This window comes from Leptonychotes weddellii, chromosome 8, assembly GCF_054177405.1.
Source record: "Leptonychotes weddellii isolate Sample4059 chromosome 8, ASM5417740v2, whole genome shotgun sequence".
NCBI lineage: Eukaryota > Metazoa > Chordata > Mammalia > Carnivora > Phocidae > Leptonychotes > Leptonychotes weddellii.
The window spans coordinates 79,799,186-79,820,715 of NC_138376.1; the positions used below are offsets into that span (position 1 = coordinate 79,799,186).

The window sequence follows — 21,530 nt, forward strand, 5'->3', positions numbered from 1 at the left end:
AATTGTTACACAAGCTTGTTTTGAAAATTTACTCTACGTTCATCTGTTTATAAATGTTTGGCAGTCCGGGGATTAGTTCCTTTTCCTAACAAGGGAACTGTAGGCCACGGTTAATGGCCGATGTGCACGTATAAAAGGCAACCAGGTCTTGTCGGGGGCCCACAAATAAGAATAGGTCAGAGAAACGCAGAAGCTACGGGAGGGAGAGGGGACAGGTTCATTGAAAGAGAGGTGTAACTCTCTTGTTTATTTGCGTTTCTGTTTCTTTTTTCCTTCTCTCTCGTTTCGGAGGCTAAAGGTCTCTTTGGGTTTCACTAGTTAAGGTCATGTCTGTTTTGAAACAGCTCTGCCTTTCTGGCCCTAGGGATCACTGTGGAAACTGTCCTGGAGCAACCCTATCCTCCCGCCTTGGATACCTTTCTTCCCCATCGTGGGTTCCCTGGGGCAGCCAGTGCCGTCTGTCCTTTTGCGCTCGCCTAGAAATCACACCTAATTCTCAGCAGAGAAGCAGAAAACTTTGTACTGGAGCGTGGCTCTAAACATTAATTAGCACCATCCCAGTTGTTATTTGCATCATAACGGAAGAAACATAAAGTAAAGGAACGAGTCTCTAATTGTGGAATTTGTGATATCAGTGGAGGTCCACCTGGAGATCTTCCAAGTGTTCCTGTAATCACATCATACTGAGGGTGGATTGTGTTTAAAGCAGGGGTCGAGTCAGGCACACGTGTTTATTTATATCCTCACGAATACGTATGTAGATGTACATACAAAGAGACACAGCTGATCATGAAGATCCTGCTGGTGCTGCCGTGCAGACGGACGGACGACCATATACTAAAATAGGGACGCTGTGAACAAGACAATATTTAGCTATTGCGAAATGTCACTTCATGGCATTGTCTACTCAGTCAAGTACCTGGGGGGACGCCGACCTTTTAGAAGGCCAAAATGGACTCCCTTCTGTGACCTCCTGCACAGGTAGGCAGAACAAATGGCTGCTGTCACTGTAATCTAAACACACATTCCGATGCACCCAGCGGACTAATGTGCAAAAGGAGAGTTTAAGTGGACACCAGCGTAGCTGGGGACATCAAAAGAATAACATTTTTCTTTTTTCTCCTGCTGGTTTCAGAGACAGTACTGTAGGTGAAAAGAAGCAAGGCTTAACCTTTTGATGATTTCCTTCAACTCCTGCTTTGGATTCTCTTCCACAACAAGCACCTAGGAAATGATCAGCTGACAAGTGTAAGTGAAGCACATACTCCAAAAATCACATCATGTCCTCATCAGGGTCTAGAGAAAGACAGAAAATGAGTAATGACCTGAGGGCCAATATGACATGTATCTTCTAAGGGGAAAACCCCCCACGATGAACATGTGTGAGGGGAAGAAAAGAAGCCAGATTTACAACAATGTTAATAGAAAACCTAAAGATCTCTGAAATCAGGTGAACGAGTATGCAAACTACAAGGTAGAATATAATACACTGTATTTATTTTTTACTCTCTCAACTGCTTTACTGAGGTATGACTGACGTATAAAAAGCTGTACATAGTTGATGTCCGGAACTCCACGAGCGTGGGGGAGAACGTGGTACATACAGCTGGTGCTGTGTCTACAGGGACTGCAGAGATCAGCATTTTCCATTATGCTTCATACAAGGTCAAATGTTCTTAATCCCAGGTCTTCATTTCGAGAGAAGATCAGATGCAGCCAGCTTACCTGAGAGAGCTTTCCCTATCTCTGTGAATACAGCAAATATTCGGGAGGACCCTCAGATTTCTCTACTGTTAGTAAGCAAGACCCACTGGCTCCTCTGAAGGGCTCCTCGGACCCTCAGGAGTCCAGCTTGAATACTCTGTAGGCTAACCCAGTGATTCTTTTGGGCTCGTCTCCAATGCTAAGCTAGGCCCCTGCACAGAGGAAACACGCATTGGTTCAAAGACAGTCCCAGCGTGGTGGGCACTGGAGGCGCTGAAAATGGGATGGTTTCCATGTAGCAAGTACACGTGCTGGTTTTGCCTTATGATTGTCGGAAGGCTGAGCAGTCTATTGTGCCAGGCACTCGAGAGTCGTCGAAGTCCTGGTAGTCCCTATCCCCTCCCTAGCCGGGAAGATTCTTCCTCTCGCGCAAGTAGTACACTGGCCTCTTTCTCTGTGAGCTGGCAATGAGGGGCTGCAAAGGAACACATTTTCTAGGCCCTGATTTCTATCTTCCTATACACCAGATTCTTAATTCAATAGCTACAAAACTGCTGTATGTTCAGTCAGATGTGCAAATACAGTGGTCTCCAATCCTGGAAACACTTTCTTTTAATAATTGCCACACTTACATGACTTCAGATATGTACATGGTGGGCGAGTGGTTGAGAGCAGATTCCGGGTCTATATAAATAACTTCATTTTTTTTTAAAGAGTTATTGTGTATTTGGTACCTGTCATGTCTCCACGATGGCTTAGGTGTCTTCACGGAACGATCAGCTGGGTTCTCCCTGGTCTTTAGCCTTTCATTCTAGATTCCTGAAGATGCCTTCGAAGGCGTCACTGCCTGAAGCCGTGGTTTCTGGGTAGTTTTAGCCACTGAGAGATCAGCAGAGTTGTGGGTACGTGGGCAGCAGTCAGCTTGGGGTGAGGTGAGGGCTGCACAAAATAAGTCAGCAGATCTGAAAAACCGTGGGGATGACCAGCATGGAGACTTGGCCTTCCTCATAAATCCCCTATTCCCCTCTTGGCAGGTAGGTAAAGGCTCTGTTTCAGAGGAGGCAAAGCTGGGACATGTGGGGAGGGTGTGATCACTCAAGGCTACTTTGGGATCCATTGGCAAAACAAGATGAAAGCACCCAGTTTCTGACTGTGGGACCAGATGGGCCTGGGTACTTTTTGAGCCAATGGCACGGTCGTCTCCCTTATTTCCTTTGCTCCACCCCACCCAGCTCTGATACCTCTTCCTATACCACTTACACTTGACACATTTAGCCCCGCCGGAGAGAAAGGGAGATTGGCTGGGACAAAGTCCACACCCACCACGCCCACCCCCCTTGGGCCATCTTGTTATCTCTTCTTGGAGTGTGATTTAGTACCACGTGACACTAAGATACGATAACCTGAACTCTCTATTACTTTAGGAACGACAACTGAGAAAAAAAAAAAAAAAAATGCTTGTTGGAATAGCCCTGCTGATTATAGCTAGCAGGTGTTATCTTGGAAGAGGATGGAAAATAACACAGAGCCAAGAGTTGTTTTGGATGGCTAGAGTGAATTCAAAAATAGATGAAGATTTGCCCACATGTTAAGAAAATCCTCAAAGACATGACAACTGTCAAGGTTGCACTTCTTAGCAGTTATCACCTACTTTTTTTTTTGCTTCATCAGCTATATAAGCCTGCAAGTTTCAGTATGAGGATTTCCTGCTACACTTTTAGTTTTCAGTTACAGATTGACTAGGCCTGCCAGTAGGTCTGGCTTGCTGATGTTTGCTGGTAGATTATCCTTGTAAAAGTTACTATTGTCAGGGTTCATTTTTTTTTTTTTTAAAGATAATGAGGAATGGCAATTCAAATAAATTCCATGGCCTCATTGCTAGTGATGGTCCAACAACTATGAACAAAACAGAAAGATGGCCTCATTTTAAATAAACCTTCTTTTTAAAAATACAATAGCAAACTAAGCAAACACACGAGAAAACAGCCCACGGTGGAGTTTACCAACCTGAAAGAGTTCAGGTTTTGCCCAAGTCAGGGACCAACCTCTCGTACAGGGATTCATTTTTCCTTTTCTCAATATTGAATGGAACTCCCTTTTTAAAGGCTGATGATTTATTGTCTAAAACTGGAACTGGGACAAATTCAAGGCAGGATGAAAGGAAGTCTCCAAAACAATAGCATTGAAATTCTCCCAGGGCTTTTTCAATTGTGAGAATGTAGGGCTCTGGAGTTGCTACACTGTGTCGAGCACAGGACTCCACAGAGTGGCGGCATGCCTAAGTGGTGGAGTTTTGTTTTGTTTTGTTTTGTTTTTGAGAAAGAGAGAGCATGAGCGAGCACACAGAGGAAGAGGGAGAGGGAGAAGCCGACTCCCCGCCAAGCAGGGAGCCCGACGACATGGGGCTCGATCCCAGAACTCTGGGATCATGTCCTGAGACGAAGACAGACGCTCAACTTACTGAGCCACCCAGGCACCCCCATGCTCTCCATCTTTTAATTTTTTATGGCAAACTCAGGATTTGAACCCGGGCAGGCTCACGCCATTGCCATATTTCACTTAGCAATCTTGCCTCCTAAGAAAAGTAAATTGCCTAGATTAAAGGATGTTAGGTATAGAGGGCCTAGGAGGAATTGACTTTTGTCCAAAGAAGCCCAACACGTTTAGTTTTTGAGATGAGTCCTGATATTCTGCCACTGAATAATGAGGCTGGAAAGGTTGGGTCCTGCTATGTTTTACTACGCAGCTGATCTTCCCAATTCTATTTAATTCTATTCCCAGCCTGCCTGTTTCTGAAAATGACTGAAGTAGCTAATGTGCCTTTATATATTTTTATTCCAGGCTTCTGCAGAGCTCCAGTCTCATTTCAACCACTTCCTAAACATCACTACTGAATCCAGGCCTTCCTGTACCTCCAGTATTTTCACGGAAACTTCCAGCCCCACCCTAAACTTGCTCTTCATTTGGACTTCTCTAGCTCTGTAACTGTGTCACTTAGTCACCCAGACTCTGAAGCTCAGGGTAAGATTTATTTCCCTCTTTCCTGTACCATCCCTGCCTCCATCCCCTCCCCAAGCACACCATCAGTTAGTCATCAAGCTGTATCTGTCCCCACCCAGCTCTACTGCGAGGAACCAAATTGCTAAAACCAGATTTTGGAATAAATTTCCAACTAGTTTGCCCACATTCAGGCTCTCTGTCCTCGATACCACTATCCGACTAAAGTTGTGACTCAATGCCTTCAAGAGTTTTCTGTGCTCTCTGATGTGCCAGGCGCTGTTCTAAGCTGGAGATACATCACCTCTCTGCCTTGCTCTTGCTGTCACTTCTGCTTGGAGTCTTCACTCTCCCTCTTGCCAATATTTCTGGTTTCAGGACAACTGAGTTCTCTGCCTCTCCCAGTGGATGAGGTCATCCTTTCCCCCCTGACCTGAGGTTGGAAAGATTTAAAGAGCTCTAGCCTGACACCTGACTGTGGTAGAAAGTGTCTTTGCACTGATTTAGCCTGTTCACCCTCCTCAGTTTCTGCTTTGATTCTAATGCCTACCTTAGACCTTAGTCTTGGTATTTGAACTTACGCCACTTGTTCGTTTCTGAGTTCCTCATGGTGACCTCCTACTTCCTACATCTTACACAGGGTCGCCTTAATACAAGCCTGCCCGTACACTCCATTGCTGTGAGACCCAACTTTCCAAAAGACTCTGCAGTTTCTGATACTCCACCTGCCTCTTTGGAAACTAGAATATTGTGGCTCATTGGTTCAACAATCAATAAATGGTTTTGAAGCCCCTCTACGTGCCAGAGGCCAGTCACAAAACACATAGTAGGAATGACAATTTCTTGTCTTCATGATGCTCACTCTCTCACTGGGGCAAGAGATTCCCTAAGGAAGATAATTTTGGAAAGTGAGAAAGACCATGGAGCAAATAAAATGGGCTGCTGAGATGGAGGAAGGGGAGGGCAGAGGCTCGCTTAGATAAGATGCTAAAGGAAAGCATCTCAGGTAGGACTTGTATGATGAGAATGAGTTGGCCAGGTATAAAATGGGTCACTGTTCCAAGCAGAGGGAACCGCAGATGAATGATCCTACTGGCTCCACCAGTCTGCCATGTTCTAGAAACAGAAGAGAGGCCAACAGACGAGCAAAGGAGGGGAGAGTGGTAAGAAAGGTGGCCACGGGGGCCCGGGCATGGAGGCCTTGTTGCTGTGCTCCTGAGAGGTAGTTTTGTTGGATTCTCCCCAGTTGTTGGTTGCCTGGCCCTCCAGATCTTCTGCAGTGTTCATCAGACTGACCTTCCCCTTGATCCCTTCCAGTCTGATCTGTCCTCCCCCCCCGGAACCCCTACACACACCTACTTTGGTGGCAGGATATGGTTACAGACTTTTGGATTCCACTCATTGCCCACCTCACGGTCATTACATGGGCAATGCTCAGTCAGCACATCCGAGATGAGATGGTGTCCATCTAAGTTCTACCTGTCTTCCAATGCCCAATTCCAGTACCAGTTTCTTCAGGATGTTTTCCTAAATGATCCCAGCTAGAGAAAGACCCTTTCCCAGTAGCCTGCCTGGGTCTGAGTCATCACATGCTAGTTTATACTCTGGTGTCACCTTCCCTTCTAGATTATCTGTCTTTGATAGTAGGGACTCTGGTACAATTTTGTTCCGCGAGGATTAAACAGCATAGCGTCTGCTCTCAGTAGCCATATGACAATAACTGTGTTTTGGAGAATGAACTCTTTGTGACGGTTTCTGACTATTGTCATGGGGATTAAGAATATTTGTAAAGCATTCAGAGCATAGTAGGTTCTAAATAAATCAGAAGAGTATGATCATTTTCATAGTCGTGTGACTTTAAGCATGTCTCTTTACGTTGAAATGATGCCGCTGGAAAAAATGATTTCTAAAATGTTCTCTGGTTCTGAAACTTGAGCATGACTTGGATGAACATCCTGAAGAAGCTCAGGAAAAGACAGTCATTGGTGTTGGGTAGCATTTCCCCTTCAAGTGGGAAGGCTTGAAAGCATTGCAGATTCTTTTATCGCCTCGGTGCTAATTCACAACAGGTTATTTTCAATAATAGAGCAAGGGGGTATCTGTTCTTAGTAATATTTCAAATGTTTTGCGTGTATAAACAGTGATAATACCTTTTTCAAATGTGCACTTAACGATAGCAAGCATTGTCAGAGAAGTGGATAAACAGAAATTCTCATACACTTCTGGTGGGTGTATACATCAGTACACTCTATTTGGAGGATGATCAGAGGACAGCTAGGAAAGTGAAAGATGTGCATATTATATAATTCAGCAATTCTGCCCCCGGAGAAACTCTAGCACTTTCATAAAGAGGCTTGTTTTAGCAATTCATAAGAGTTCTGCTTGTCATAGCAAACTTGGAAGCAACCCAAGTGTCTATGAACAGGAGGGCTAAAGAAATTGTGGTGCATTCCTGTATGGCCATTAAGATGAGTGAGCTACATACACAAATATCAACACGGATGAATGTCAAAAACACAATACTCAGTGAAAAAACAAATTGCATAATCATAATACCTTTTAAATAAAGTTAAAACATGGAATATATAGTTACGGATATGACCATAAAATGTAAAAATATAACAACATGCATGGGCAATACCAAATTCAGAATAACTCCAGGAGGGATGAAAAGAGGGAGCAGAATTAGGAGAGGGGTATGTAAGGGGCTTCAGCTGAATAAAGAATATGGTTTTTCCTTAGGGGCACCTGGGTGGCTCAGTCGGTTAAGCGTCTGACTCTTGATTTTGGCTCCGGTCATGATCTCAGGGTTGTGAGACTGAGCTCCATGTTGGGCTTCATGCTGAACGTGGAGCCTACTTAAGTAAGATTCTCTCTCTCTCTCTCCTGCCTCTCTCCTCTCTCTCTCTCTCTAAAACAAAAAAATAATAAAATAAAGTGAAACAAATAGGGCAAAATATTAAGATTTGATGAAGCTGGATGCATACATTAGTGCTTATTATTACTATATTCCTTTCGTAGACTTGTAATAATTAATGGAAACGAAAATATAACTATTAAAATATACCTGTAAGTTGTTGAGTTTGAAAGAAAACAGGTAATTTAAGCTACTCTTGACGTGGCTATCTAAAACCTACATCTTGATGCTTGTCTTTGTGAACACATAAGAAAAATACCTGGATTTGAGACTAAGTATCAATAATTACAATGAATATAATGAAAATAATTAAGGTGACACATTTTGAAAAGTGTTTCTTACTATTACATCTTGGAAGTATATAGTGTTATTTTCCTTTAGACAGATCTCATCTTACCAAATGCCCACTGAGGTACTTAATTGTGTATTGTCTTTTACATTCATTTAAATATTTCATGCGCTTATCTCATCTTTCCAGCTGAACTGAACCAGAACCCCAATCATCCCGTTTTTAGTCTGGAGTTTTCCTTGTCAACAGCATGCTGTTTTCCTACTCAATAAATACTTTTTGAAGGGATGAGTAAATAATCATAATTTTAATGCACCAATGTCTCTCATAAAAGAAACCTTTGAGCACAGCAGAATCATTTACCCATGAAAGAATCTGATGTGTCTCTAGGACGTAGGACGTGACCGTGTTCTTTTCCCAATATGCAGGTGTCCCAGTTTGCAGCGTGCACAAACCAACCAAGTGACCTGATTCTTTATTCCAGGGTTTATAACAATGCACACTTCACTCCTTTCTGGAGAAGGCCGCTGGCCTCCCATCACGCTCCCAGCACAGTGTGGAATGGGCCTCCCCTGCTGTCCGGCATCACTCCTTCTCTTCCAGGAAACACACACCCGGCCCCGCCTCTGTTCTGTTTTGACACTTGCATTTCTGAAAGGCAAAAGTCAGATCTTAATATTCAGACCTGAATACTCATTGAATTCTCAGTGATGGCAGGAAAAATTAGAGGATACAGGCAAAATTTTTGCAGCAATGTGGATGAAAGCAATCTTTATTTTTCTCTAATACTTGGTCCGGCTTTGAGGTTCTCTAGTTCCACCAGATAAAATGCCAAGCCTTTGTAGTGTGTTTTGTTGTGTTTTTTTTCCCTCCTTTTTTTTTTTTTTTTTTGATGTGAGCTGGCATCTTTCATGAAAAGATAAAGGCATCAATTAACTATACTCCCAACCCCCAAGGATAAAAGCTATTGTTGTGAACAGGAGTTAGGCACGCACATGGTATCAAGTAAGAGCCTGGAAACAGACTGCTGCCAAGGAAAACAGATGTCTGTCTCCTTTAAGGAGCCCAAATTATGTGTATATTAGCGATTGCTAATCTCCTGATTGATTTAACAACGATGGTACTGATGAGCTAACTTGGTTGAGCACAATCATTGCCATTACCACTGTCACAATAAAATTTAAAAATGATTCAATCAACCAGTAACGAACACGACTATAAAACAATAGCCAAGGAGCCATCCTAAAAGAGACGAGGATGCATCGAACGCAGAAATGATAAAGGGTCAGACGACGTCTGCTTCTGTGCTCTGCTCTAACGGCAGAAGTCCAGATGTGGGTAGAAGAGGAATTCCCCCACACAACAATGAGTAATAACGACTAACTCACAATCATAGGATGCATGAGACAATAATGAATTGTATATTTCAAGCCTATGGAAGACAATCAGAATGGCTGCTTTCTTCCTAGTGGAACACACCAGCGAAATGGGGATTGAAAGAAAATTCCACTTGAGGTTTTGTACACTGTTTTTCCTGTTTTCCTGACATGGTTATAAATAAGAAAAAGTACAGATGTTCAGATTCTCTTTGCAGTCCCATGACCGTGTTTCAACCTTTTATTGGGTTGCTCTTATTGTTCCTTTCATGTTGTTTTTAAACTCGCCTGCACATGCTGTCCTCAGGACCTTTGGGATCTCTTTCTCTCTTTCTTGCGCCTTCTTTCTGTCTTTCTGTCTTTCTCCTTTCCTCCTTCCTACCTTTTTTTCCCTCCCTCCTTCCTTCCTTTCTTCTTCTTTTCTTCATTTATTATTTGTCAGGATTATTGGGAGAAGAGAGGCAGGCATAGATCATGAGCCAGAATCAAGAAGAGCAGCATGAAATAGAGGGCTTGTCTAGAAAAGAGAAAGCAGTATGTCCTAGGAAAGCCCCGTTTACTCTCTCTGTCTCCACAGAGATCAGCTCATTCCTCGTTTACATTCATACTAAGGGGGCATATCCAGAAATAGGTCAGCTTGAAGGTTAAATAACTTCAGCATGACCAGGCTGGTCATGAGAACATGGAAACAGTTCTGAAGTGTGTCTAGAAGGTCAGCTTCACTTTTAGGAAGCAGAGGGTCCAGTTTAATAAGTAATGCCTGCTATCAATACAAGATTAGATTCAAACTTTTACTTGCTTCTGAGCTGAGCTCCCTGTTGTCCCTCCCCAGGGATTTGAAGGATGCACACAGAAAAGGGCTGGGAGAGAGACTGGGAAGTCATTTGAGCTGCAGTGGGCTTTGTTGTGTTTTTTATTTTCTTTCTTTCTTTTTTTTTTTTTAAAGATTTTATTTATTTGACAGAGAGACACAGCGAGAGTGGGAACACATGCAGGGAGAGTGGGAGAGGGAGAAGCAGGCTTCCCGCGGAGCAGGGAGCCCGATGTGGGGCTTGATCCCAGGACCCTGGGATCATGACCTGAGCAGAAGGCAGATGCTTAACCGACTGAGCCACCCAGGTGCCCCATGTTTTTCTTTTCTTTGTATCAGTTCCTCTGGCAAAGCCCTATTAACCTATGTGTTTAACTCCAAGCTCCTTTCACTTTTTAAATGGAATCACCTTACTCTCATGAAGGTCTTATGAGATTCACAGTCACTAGAGTCAGGAAAAGTGACGTCCAAGTTCCTGGTCTTTGCTGCCCAGTGGTCCAAGGCTATTTCTACAAGATACAAACACCTAGGTGCTTCCAGATTTGGGATGCTGGTCTGCCCGATGCCAAACATCTGGATAGTTGAAAACATCAGGATGTTTGGCATCAAGCAGACAAAACATCTGGATGACTGCTTGAGTTTTTCACTTTTTAACTGGATGTTTGGTGTCATGTAGACACAAGCTGAGGTTCTGACTTCATCCTGTAACAGCTCCCAGGCTGCCAGGCTGGCTCCAGATTCCTTTTATTGCAACTGACATTTTTACAAGGAAGCACTGCGTTCCGTGTGATGCCTGCTGCTCTTATGTTCAGAAACAGATTCATTACTCAGAAAACAAAACAAAAAAACCCCAGCCCGAACCAACCCCCAAATGTAACAGGCACAAGCAAGGGTCTGAAGAAACTGGAGAATTTCAGAGTCACCACTGTCTTTGTGAGCAGAATCATGACACAGCTTTTGTAAGAGGGGGCGGCTGGCGAGAGAAGATCTCCAGAGTGGGAAAAGCACCAGATCCATTCGGCCAGCCCTCAACTGGCCTCCCTCCCATTTCAGCCAAAAATAGGGTTTCCATGCTGGCCAAGGTGGCACTTCCTACATTGTTGGCTGTAGATTAATGACAAATGGCACAACATTCCATAAAACACACCAGTGATTCCACAAAAGAAACCGTGGGGGTCGGTTAGAAAACCCCATTTTCTCCAGAATGTTGGCAAATAAGATGCTCAACTGTGCCCCGTTTGAGGTTTCATGATTGAATGAGGGCTCATGCATCTCCCTGCTTTGGAACAATGGTGCTAATGATGAAAGTAAATTATCAACAACGATTTATTGACCACCTTCCATGCCTGGTTGTCATGAACTGTCTGACTTCATACCCTTTCTCATCTCTGCTCTTGCCAAGTGTACTTATTAGCTCCTCTGATGAGCTCATACCTGCCCACTCACTGTGAGCAGCCCTGCTCTGAGGCACAGAAGGATCCCTGGCCTTAGAAAGCTGTTGGAACAGGCTCAAGCTACACTCCTTCCTAATCTTATCCCTCTACGCCTGATAGACAAGATCCTTTGCCTGGGACACCTCAATCTTCAGCCTGGGTTTTTGTTTTTGTTTTCGTTTTGTTTTGTTTTTTATCTCCGTATGAGTCCCTCGTCATTTACTTTTTAGCCTTGGAGACTAGATTCTTTATCTCTGGGCTCCAATCTTCCCAGCTCTGAATGATGCTTATTAGCTATTGGAATGACAGGATTTGCTCCTTCCTGCCTGCCTCAACAATAACTTATTGAGTACAGGGCCTCGCACTGAGCTGACCTTTTTTTTTTTTTATACTCCCTTATTAAATCCTCACATGAGGTCGGGAGTGTAAACTGCTATTTCGCAGAGCAGAAAGTGAGGTTCAGAGCAATTTAACAACTTTCCCGAGCTCACAAGGTAGAAACCAAGAGAAGTGGAGGCAGCGTTCAAACCCAGGATTGACTCCAAAGCCTAGACACGTAACTGCTGTTCACTGCTGCCTTGGTCTGTCTTCTAGACTTGACCTCTTGCTTGCCTTGCCCACAGGTTGAAGCCCACCTTCCACACTTTGACTTTTCCTTACTTGACTGAGTTTATTTGCCCTATGTCTGACACAGATTCACTCTTTCTCCCCAGAATAAGAATTTATTGGGCAATATATCTTGAATGCCCACTCAGCAGTAGGCACCGTGTTTTGTGCTAAGAATAACATGATAAGCAAGATAAGACCTAGGCTCTGCCCTTATGGCTTAGCGCCGAGTGGGGAGACAGACAAGGAAAAAGACAATTTTAATGCAGTGCAATAAATTTAGTGACAAAGGAGCTATTTATAGTAACTGGTTAGGCCCAGTTCCGGGCCCTTCTGGTTTTCCCTGCTACCGGTCCCACTTGGTCCTCTTTTTCTCTCCCTGACTCAGCTGATGTTGGGAACTCTGAGTCCCCTACCAGTGGACTCACTCTCACCCTGAACGTAGGTGGGTGGAAGGTCAGCAGTCTCAGGGCCACCATCTGGGGGAACTTAGAATTGGGGTCTGTTCTCCAAATCTGATATTCACTGGCTCAGTCACAACTCCCAGGCTCCTATAGCTCCCTCCAGCCTCCTTTGCAGCCTGGCAGGTCAGGTTCTAGAGTTCTAGGTATGAGATGTTTTGTTGCCAGCATTTTCATCAGAGGTTCATACGGTCAAATTCCCAACCTGTTGGCTAAGTTATCTTCCTCAATATTTTCTAGGTGTTCTCTAGGATTGGGGCCACAGTATTCCCTCACCCCAGGGCTGGGATCAGTCCTATAACCTAAGGAATAGATGACTCTTGATGTGGACTGGTGTTCAGAATCCCTTTTTGCCATGTTTCACCCCCCTGGATGGGACCTTCTGATGCCAAGCTTATCCAAATCTCATGTGAATTTGTTTCCCTGTATAAATCTACCTGGAACTTAGGACCAATGAGCTGCAACTTCCAGGATCACTCACTGTAGACTGGTCAATTTGCCCTTGACCTTGTACAGTACTGGTAAATTTTTTGAAAACATAGAAATCTAAAAAAAAAAAAAAATGTAATCTCTCTCAGAAAGGTGATTATACACATAATTAAATGCTCAACAAATATATGGTGAATAAATTAATTAAAGTCAAAACAAGAACTGGTGCCAACACTCAAGGAGCACAGACCCACACACTTGGGTGGTTCAATCACCATTTCCTGATTTGAATTTGTTTGAATTGAATTGAACTACAATCTATCTGGGGAGATAAGATTTATGGGTATGAAACAATTAAGAACAATAAACGACAGCACACCTCGGTGTCTGTCTCATATTAACTGCCCTGTGGATAAAGGAGATAGCCTCAGGGATCAAAGTTGTCAGCAAAAAACTTATGGAAGATGAAGGATTCGAGATGGACTTTGGGCTGCTCATGCATTTCACATTTTTCCAAATGAGTTTTTCAAGTGATTCCATTGTTGATGTACCACCCTCATTAAAAAAAAAAAAAAGTAAAACAGGGTTGAGAGATTATTTAAAGGGTATTCACATATAAAGGGATATTTTGTTCTAATTTGGCAAATACTGATGTCCTACTATATGCCATCCTTTATTGCCAAGAATTAGGCATATAACATGGGCAGGAGAGACATAGTATCTCCTTTGGGGCACCACATTGGTGTGTTTGGGCTATAAAGAAGAAATTAAAAGAGTGCAATAAGCTCTAAAAAAGAATTATGTCATGTGTGCTAGAGGAACTCAACAAATGACTGATAATAATCTGCCCTTCTGGGCATGGCAAAAAATGGGAAGACATCTGTTAGGAAATATTGTGGGCTCCAAGTCTGAAAGATGACCTTTAGTTCATTGTGCTGGGGAGAGAAAAAGCATCAAAGAGGTGATGACTTGTACCGGGAAAGAACATGGTGCGCACCGATGTTGGACAGGGAGGTTAAGAGCAGGCGATGGAGTGCCTCCAGCACCTTGCCAAGATGGCTAAAGAGAGATTTCTGAACTTTGTGCTGGCTTAACCTTTTAGACTATGGCTTCCAGAGCATTTTCTCTCTACTTTTCTTCTTCTTTCTACCTTAGCATCCAGACCTGCTCTGTCTCTGCTTGGGTCTTACTGCCCAGATGCATTCATCTGCTGGGACCAGCTCCAGCAGAGTCCAAAGTAGGACTGCGGTCCCTGTCAGCTCTACACAAGGTCTGAGACCTCAGGCCTTCTCCAGGAACCCTTTCCTGTAGTGGGATTCTGCCTTTGTTTTCATGGGGGAAAATCTAAAAGAAGGATGCCCATGATCTTCTCAAAGGATCAGAATAATTGGCTTTGCACATTCCTAATGATGTCTGGAAAAATTTAAAGCACTTTACCACACAGAAAGGGCAGAGCAGAATATGGTCCACCTCAACATGATGTTCATGTCTGGCCTGTGGCTACAGGAGTGCTTATTTTTAAAGATGGTAAAGGATCAGAGCCAAGCATGTCAGAGATACCTCATACTCTATAGAGCTGCAAATGAGATTCTTTTCTCCTAAATATTAGGCAATTCCACTTTCCATTCTGGCTAGGCAGCAAATGTTTAAATTCTTTCCTATAGAAGTCAGAGTGGCCAACAGGAAGCATCTCAAAATTCAGTAAACCATGGAGAGGATCATCCTTCTTTCTGGCCCCATGACAATGCACCCCAAGAATCCCAGGTGCTTGCTTCTATTCTGGGAGTGGGCTCTAGTTTGGAGATTTGCACAGTCCATTAAATCATTTCTGTGTCCTGCTGAGTCTTCCTGCTATGAGCCCAAGCTTTCCACAGGAACATGAAGCTGATGGAATCCCCTGCCAGGCAAAAAACAGAGCCTGGGCTAAGCTCAACCGGTCAGAGTTTCACCCCTTTCACAGTATTTTAAAGAACATTGTACACATTAAGGGACCAAGTCAAGATTTTTGCATTACTCTCTGCGGGCCAGACTTAGGCTACGTGGTTCATGAAGCCTGTCCCAGTACTGACTGAGTTTACAAAATGGCGCTCTTCCCTCATGGATTTTTATTTAAAGGAAACATACTTTTCTCCTTCCACATTAACTTTGCCTTTTTTTTCATCTTTCCTAAAATATTTATTTTTAACTTTACATCTTCCAAATTTAACGTGGCACAGCCAGATTTCTAGTCTCATTTGGTCTCTTACCCAGTGCTTCTCAGACTGAATTTTGGGGATTTTGTTAAAAATCAAGTTTTGAATGAGGAGATTGGGGTGGACCTGAGATTCTGCTTTTTTTTTTTTTTTAAGAGAGAGAGAGCACATGAGTAGGGCGGGAGAGGCTGAGGGAGAGGGAGAGAGAGAATCCCAAGCAGGCTCCACACCCAGCATGGAGCCCTATTCAGGGCTTGATACATGACCCTGAGATTGTGACCTGAGCCGAAACCAAGAGTCAAACACTTAACAGACTGAGCCGCCCAGGTGCCCCCTGAGAGTCTGCATTTCCAACAAGCTCTCCGGTGATGACAATGCTGTAGGTCCATCTATTGCATTAGGGGTTAGCATGACCGTAGAATATTGAGCTCCGTCTATGGACCAGGCATTGGGAGAAGAGGACAGAGGACATTTTATATATTTATAACCAGTGTACAACCCCAATTAGCTAATTAGTAAAACCTGATTTTATTCTTGATGGAGATTTATAAGTGACCACAAGTTAGACTCGTTCATCTATTTTTATCTATAAATTATTGACTTATAAGCACAGTCTTCTAACTTACCAGGAAATACAAAGTAGTCACCATGAACTCTGATTCCCTAAGATTTGTCCCCCCTTTTGGGTAAGTGAAACATATAATGATTTATTCTGAGAGGTGAGTGCTTCCGAATCTTTTTTTTTTTCATATAATAGAAAAATATAATGTTGGTATGTCACCCCAAGGGAAGCTGTTTATCTCTGGAGTAGCTACTGGGCACTGGAAAGCAAATGGCCCAGGGGCTGCCCAATGGAGATCAAAACTGTGGCATGAGAGTAACCCATACACTTAGCCACCTGATTGGCAAGCTCTGTTTTTTTGTACCTCAGCTTCAGAAATTCATCTTTAATATATAAATGCCAGTGCAAACAGTCATATCAAGGTCCCAGCAGCTAAGAGTCTAGTGGGGATTAATTGAGAGCTAACCCAAATAAAGGAGGAATCTAGGTATGACCTAGACCATGCCAAGGAAAAAGGAGAGACATAGGACAGGACAGGAGAAAGGGGATGGTGGAAAGGCACCAAAGGTGAGTTCACCTTCTGCAAATTTTGCCAAAGGCCTGCCTATTTCAGCATTGATCACACTTGCCACAAATGTTTCCCCCTCTCCAAAGCATAGATTGTGAATCTACATGAAGACTGAGTAATAAAAAGTAAAGTGATAAGAAACCCAAGCAGGTATCTGTTTTTGTATTGAATATCTAATTTTTTCCCCTCGGTGAGTTGAAAGGCAATGACTTTAAATACAAACTGCTTTTGAAATGTTTCTATGATAAGGAATTAGCACCCAAACCCAAGTCAAAGGATAACCCCCTCCCACAACATGTTTTCTTCTTTGTAGAGCAGAGTCAGCACACACTTTCTATAAAGGGCCAGAAAGTAAATATTTTAAGCTCTGTGGTCCATACAATATCTGTAGCAACTATTCAAATGTTGTAGCATCCATAAACAGTACATAAATAAGTGAGCATGAATGTGATCCAGTATAACCTTCTTTTCAAAATCAGGCGGTGCGCTGGATCTGGCCTGCAGTCTGCAGTCTGTGACCCCCGTTATGAACAACACCTCATATATTAATTAACCACAAATAAAAGTTGACTATGGAAAAGAACAGAGCATCTCTACTTGCAGGGTAAGGTGGACAATCAGAGAAGCACGAGGACAGATCCTTTCTGAGCACCAGGCACTGAACACAAATACCCACCCGAAGCTTCTGGAAAGTGGTAGTTTGCCTGGCAAATTGCCTAGGAGTAAGACGTAAGTGGGAAAAGTAAGACTTAGTTGAGGCTAATGTTCTATGAAATGATCCTTTGAGGTCAAGGTAGATAGATTTGAAACTTCACTATTTTGCCTAATTTTTTGCTTTTGTAAGTTTTCCACCAGCCTTTTGCCATAGCAGTTGTAAAGCGTGAGCTGGCACCCAGAAACAGTCGTCTGCAGAAATACTGCACAGTGGGGTACAGGTCGCATTTGTATGTTTTATAAAAATTCTTCTTTGACCACATACCAATTAATCTCCAACTTCGAGCCTATGAGACTATGCTAATTTGGACGTCTGTTTTGTGCAGTGGGACCATCCAGCAGTTTAAATTGTACTCTCTGAATTTCTCCAAAGAGGCCAGATAGAGACTCTAAATATTATGATCTCGAAGTACAACAGACAGATAAGCGAACTTTTGGGGATTGTAAAATATATATGTACATTTACTGTCCATACTCTGCACATACGTACATTTTCAGAAGTCAAACTTTTCTTCCTGTGTGGCCCTTTCTACGTTAACAATTAAACTGCATTTTAAATGTAAATTAAAGGTATCTAAATGCAAGCACTTTTATGTTAATTGCACAAGTAACAATTTACTTCACTCAATTATGTTTCCATTTTTGTTTTGTTTTTACAGGAAGTGAAATCTCTGTCAGACAGAACAGTAGGTAAGACTGGGATTTCTTGTTTGTAGTAAGTGTGTTGTTCACATTATGCCTTTTAACATTTATCCTAAATCAACCCTTTAATCTAGGAGTCTTTGATCCTAGTTCCTTTCTAGAGTCTTCAATACCAGAACTTCCCCCGAGTTATTCTTGTGTAAATTGATATCATGGATGTTAGAAGGCAATAAATGAACAATGCCACATCTAGTATTTATAACAACAGGGATTATTAACTTAATTACCTTATCCTTTTGAAATATCTGAAGAAGAATTATGACCTCTGGGACACCAGCAACAGTCACCTAATCTATTTCTTACGTTATAGCCACGGAGTCTCCAGCAGGCATCCCTACATGGTCTGGCTTATTGCAAGCACGAGCGAGCAGTTAGCAGAGTGCTCTGTCATGGGATTCTAAAGGCAGAGTGCTGACTTCAGGAGTCTTGAATTTCTTTAAAAAGTTAAATTACAAAATGAAGTTTGGGGACCAGTCTGGAAGTGTTAACTTTTTATTTTGTCAAGAGAGGACAATAGATAAAAATCTTCCACCTGTCCTATCCCTAACTCCAAAAAAGGAAGGGCGTTGGAACACCAAAATCCTAAGTAGGAAATAGTCTCAAACGGAAGCGACAGATCTTTTTGAAAAGATGTGCTCTGTCGGTTTATGTTATTTTTCCCATTTTAATGTAGATTGGGAAACAAATGCATAAATGATAAAAAAGACAGAGGGAATTAGAAAATCTTAAATCTTAAATAGAATCAGAAGGGTTATTTTCTGTGATTAGATGAAATCATTTGGAACTATTCCTTTATGGCAAGTGAATTTAAAAGAGTGAAGGATTTAAGAGTATAAAACAGCCTTCCCCTCCAGCACCTCTAGCACTGTAATTCTATGGGACATGTTCCTTTTAACAGGCTAGGACCTTTCTTAGAATATCATCTCTGGAATTACAATGCAGGGAAATGTAACCCAGTATTTGTTGAACTTTTCAGGTGGTCAAATGAAAGCCATTACTCAAGAGAGCTATTAATATGGTGATTTTAACTGGTAGTGATAATAACCATATACAAACACTAAAGAATGGATGTCCTTCTATATAAAGCAATATTTCCTGGTAAATCTATTTTAAAAGCTTTTTAAGTGGAAAATTACCATACCCCACACAACAAAAAATTTGCAGAAGATGTTTTCAGCTCCTTTCCTATCCGATTCTCATTTCCTGTCTACTGGCCTCAGGGGTATAAACCAAGCAAAATTTCAAAAGCTCTTGGAAAAACAGAAGCTCTGTGTGTGTGTGTGTGTGTGTGTGTGTGTCTTGGCGAGGTAGGAGGATGGTAAAATCAAAACAAATTAAAACTGTCCCTTTTTCTGTAATTTGCCTATCCCTTCCAAAGGCACAGACACACACATGCTCTGGGTTTGTGAATTTCCCTGTGATGGGCAGAGCCTGATTGATAATGTGCTGGGATGAGGGAATCCAGTGGAAGCATTCACTGATGGAACATACATGGTTTGGGATATACCAAAGTCATCTTATCATCAGGGTTGTCAATAAAGCTGCTATAAATATCAACACTTAATTCATTATATAGCAAAAAATATGGAGGATACTAACTGGGACCTGGACTGGGTATGTCCCCCTGATTCGATGCCCTTTGGAGTTGGACGGTTAGGCTGGGATAGCACCACAGAGTGGAGCTGGAGAGTAGAAGTGGGTGGGAGCAGCCGTGCCTGGAGTCATGAGTCAGTCCGTGTTCAGACACAACAGGGAGCATGGCTGTATGGATGGGCTTGCGCAAAGAAAGACAGGACCATTAAAAAGTGAAATCCTTGCATTGTGTGTTTCTACAGCAATACAGGAAATCGACATTAGGATCTGTGGTTTCCTGGAAACGGGGAACCCAAGAGAACATAAAAAAAACCAGAGCCACATGTTTCAATTATCAATGGAGATGTACCCAAAGATTTCTCACTCTGTTAGTGTTAGGGACAAACGTGTGGGATAAAACAGGAAGTCAGAGAAGAGTCATGCTAGAAGATGGGAATGGGATGTGTGTAAAATATTCACTCAGAACATCGCTGCTAGCTTATCGGGAGGAGCAGGGCTGGTTAGCGAGTTCATGAAAGAAGAATAATGAAAATCGCAGCTCATTATTTACTGAGGAATGATGCTGTTTCAGGCACTGTGAGAAGGGCTCTGTTCAGTTACTAAATCTGTATGTCTGAAAGAGGACAGGGTGGATTAATAAGGACAACAGCTATAGGTAGCTGCCTTTTTATCACCACTGGCAAATTTACTATCTTTATTATGCATTCCAGGTGACTAATATCAATAGCTTGTCTTTGGTTATTAGAAAGAATGAAGTCTAAATACTGAAAAAGGATAAACAACATACAGATAAATATTTTGAAAGAACCCAGATTTGGAAAGTCCTAATACATTGCCAAACTTTCAACATTTTCCTCACCACAGAATGACTCCTCTGAGAACAAAGTAATTGCTGACTTCAAAGAGCGCCAAGGAAGTTCAGTGGATGGAAAGAATTTAGCCAGGAACTGGGTGAATCAAATCTAGAGTTTTTCTTTCTATCACTGGTGCGTGTGCGTGTGCATGTGTGTGCGTGCGTGTGCATGTGTGTGTACGTAAAGCACATGAGTATTTCTACAAAATTTAACTCACTATCGAAGAAGTATTTCTCAAAGTCCAAAATTGGCTGGAGAATGGTAATGCTGCCTCTGGGTTGTTTCATACTTAGGCTACTCTCAGATAAGGTTAATTATGGACATCAGCAGTTCTCAAACCTAGCCGGAATCATACGGGGAGCTTTCAGTATATATATTCTTGAGTCCTACCACAGTCTTCTCCAGTCAAGCTCTCCAGGGGTGGAGCTGACCTATATGTGTATATATATTTATACAAGTGATGCTATACCAGTTTGGGTGTACTCTGACATTGAATTCAGGTTGGCAGGGAATCTTGTGAACCATCATCTAAACAGTTCCCTAGACACTCAGGTTAAGTGGCTGTTTCTATTAAGTTATTCCCTCAATAACAGCAGATCTGGGTAGACTCCTCAAGGGCTTTAACTTTAATGGATTGACCTGTCCACACTGCCAAATGAGACCCTGCTTTGCATTCTTGTCCTTCAAAGAACATGGTCTGTCATGAACTCCTGAGAGAACCTGGCCAACCTGGCTTTGAAATTGCCTGGCTGTTGGGACTGATGCCCCCCAAATGGATTTAGGAAAAAGGCCTTAATATCTGCCCTCAGCAAGATGCCAACGTGGATTCCAAACAAACAATTCAAATGGAAAATCTCCCAAATGCACATTAGACATTATAAGTAAGCTCTTGGTTCCATTGTTTCTTCTTTTAGTTTTCTATGTTTAGATGGTCTCTTGGTTTCAGAATTTTCCCCACTAGAAATTTAGCTTATCAGGCTGTTAGAGCTCTCAATGGACAGAATCACACACCAGGAACAAGGGCATCAAAGTGCCACCTTAAAATCCTAAGCCCACGAAAAACAAACAAACAAAATCCTGAGACCATGGCTACTTGAATTTTTAGGCCACTAAGTCTCACTGGAGGACAGCCCACTTCAATTATTGATTTTCCTTTTTTGAAAATTATTTTGGTAAACCAACTTCCACCAGCATCTCATATGGTGTGTCTGTGAATTTGGCAAAATAGAGCAAGGCATTTTCAAGACCGCAGCATTCATTCCTTTCCTGGGGAGACAGGGACATGGACATGGACACCTGCTCTCATCCCTAGAGAAATGGCC

General features: G+C 42.5%; 1 long non-coding RNA gene across 2 annotated transcripts; it reads left to right on the top strand.

Annotated features, from left to right (window-relative positions):
* Window positions 1–1,177: 1,177 nt before the first annotated feature.
* Window positions 1,178–5,494, top strand: LOC145722855 (uncharacterized). Of its 2 annotated transcripts, XR_014147429.1 has the most exons (4): window positions 1,178–1,248; window positions 1,687–1,792; window positions 4,546–4,725; window positions 5,342–5,494. It is a non-coding gene; the product is annotated as an uncharacterized LOC145722855 (long non-coding RNA). The 2 variants fall into 2 exon arrangements; XR_014147428.1 differs by having other exon boundaries at window positions 4,546–5,494.
* The last annotated feature ends 16,036 nt before the right edge of the window (window positions 5,495–21,530 follow it).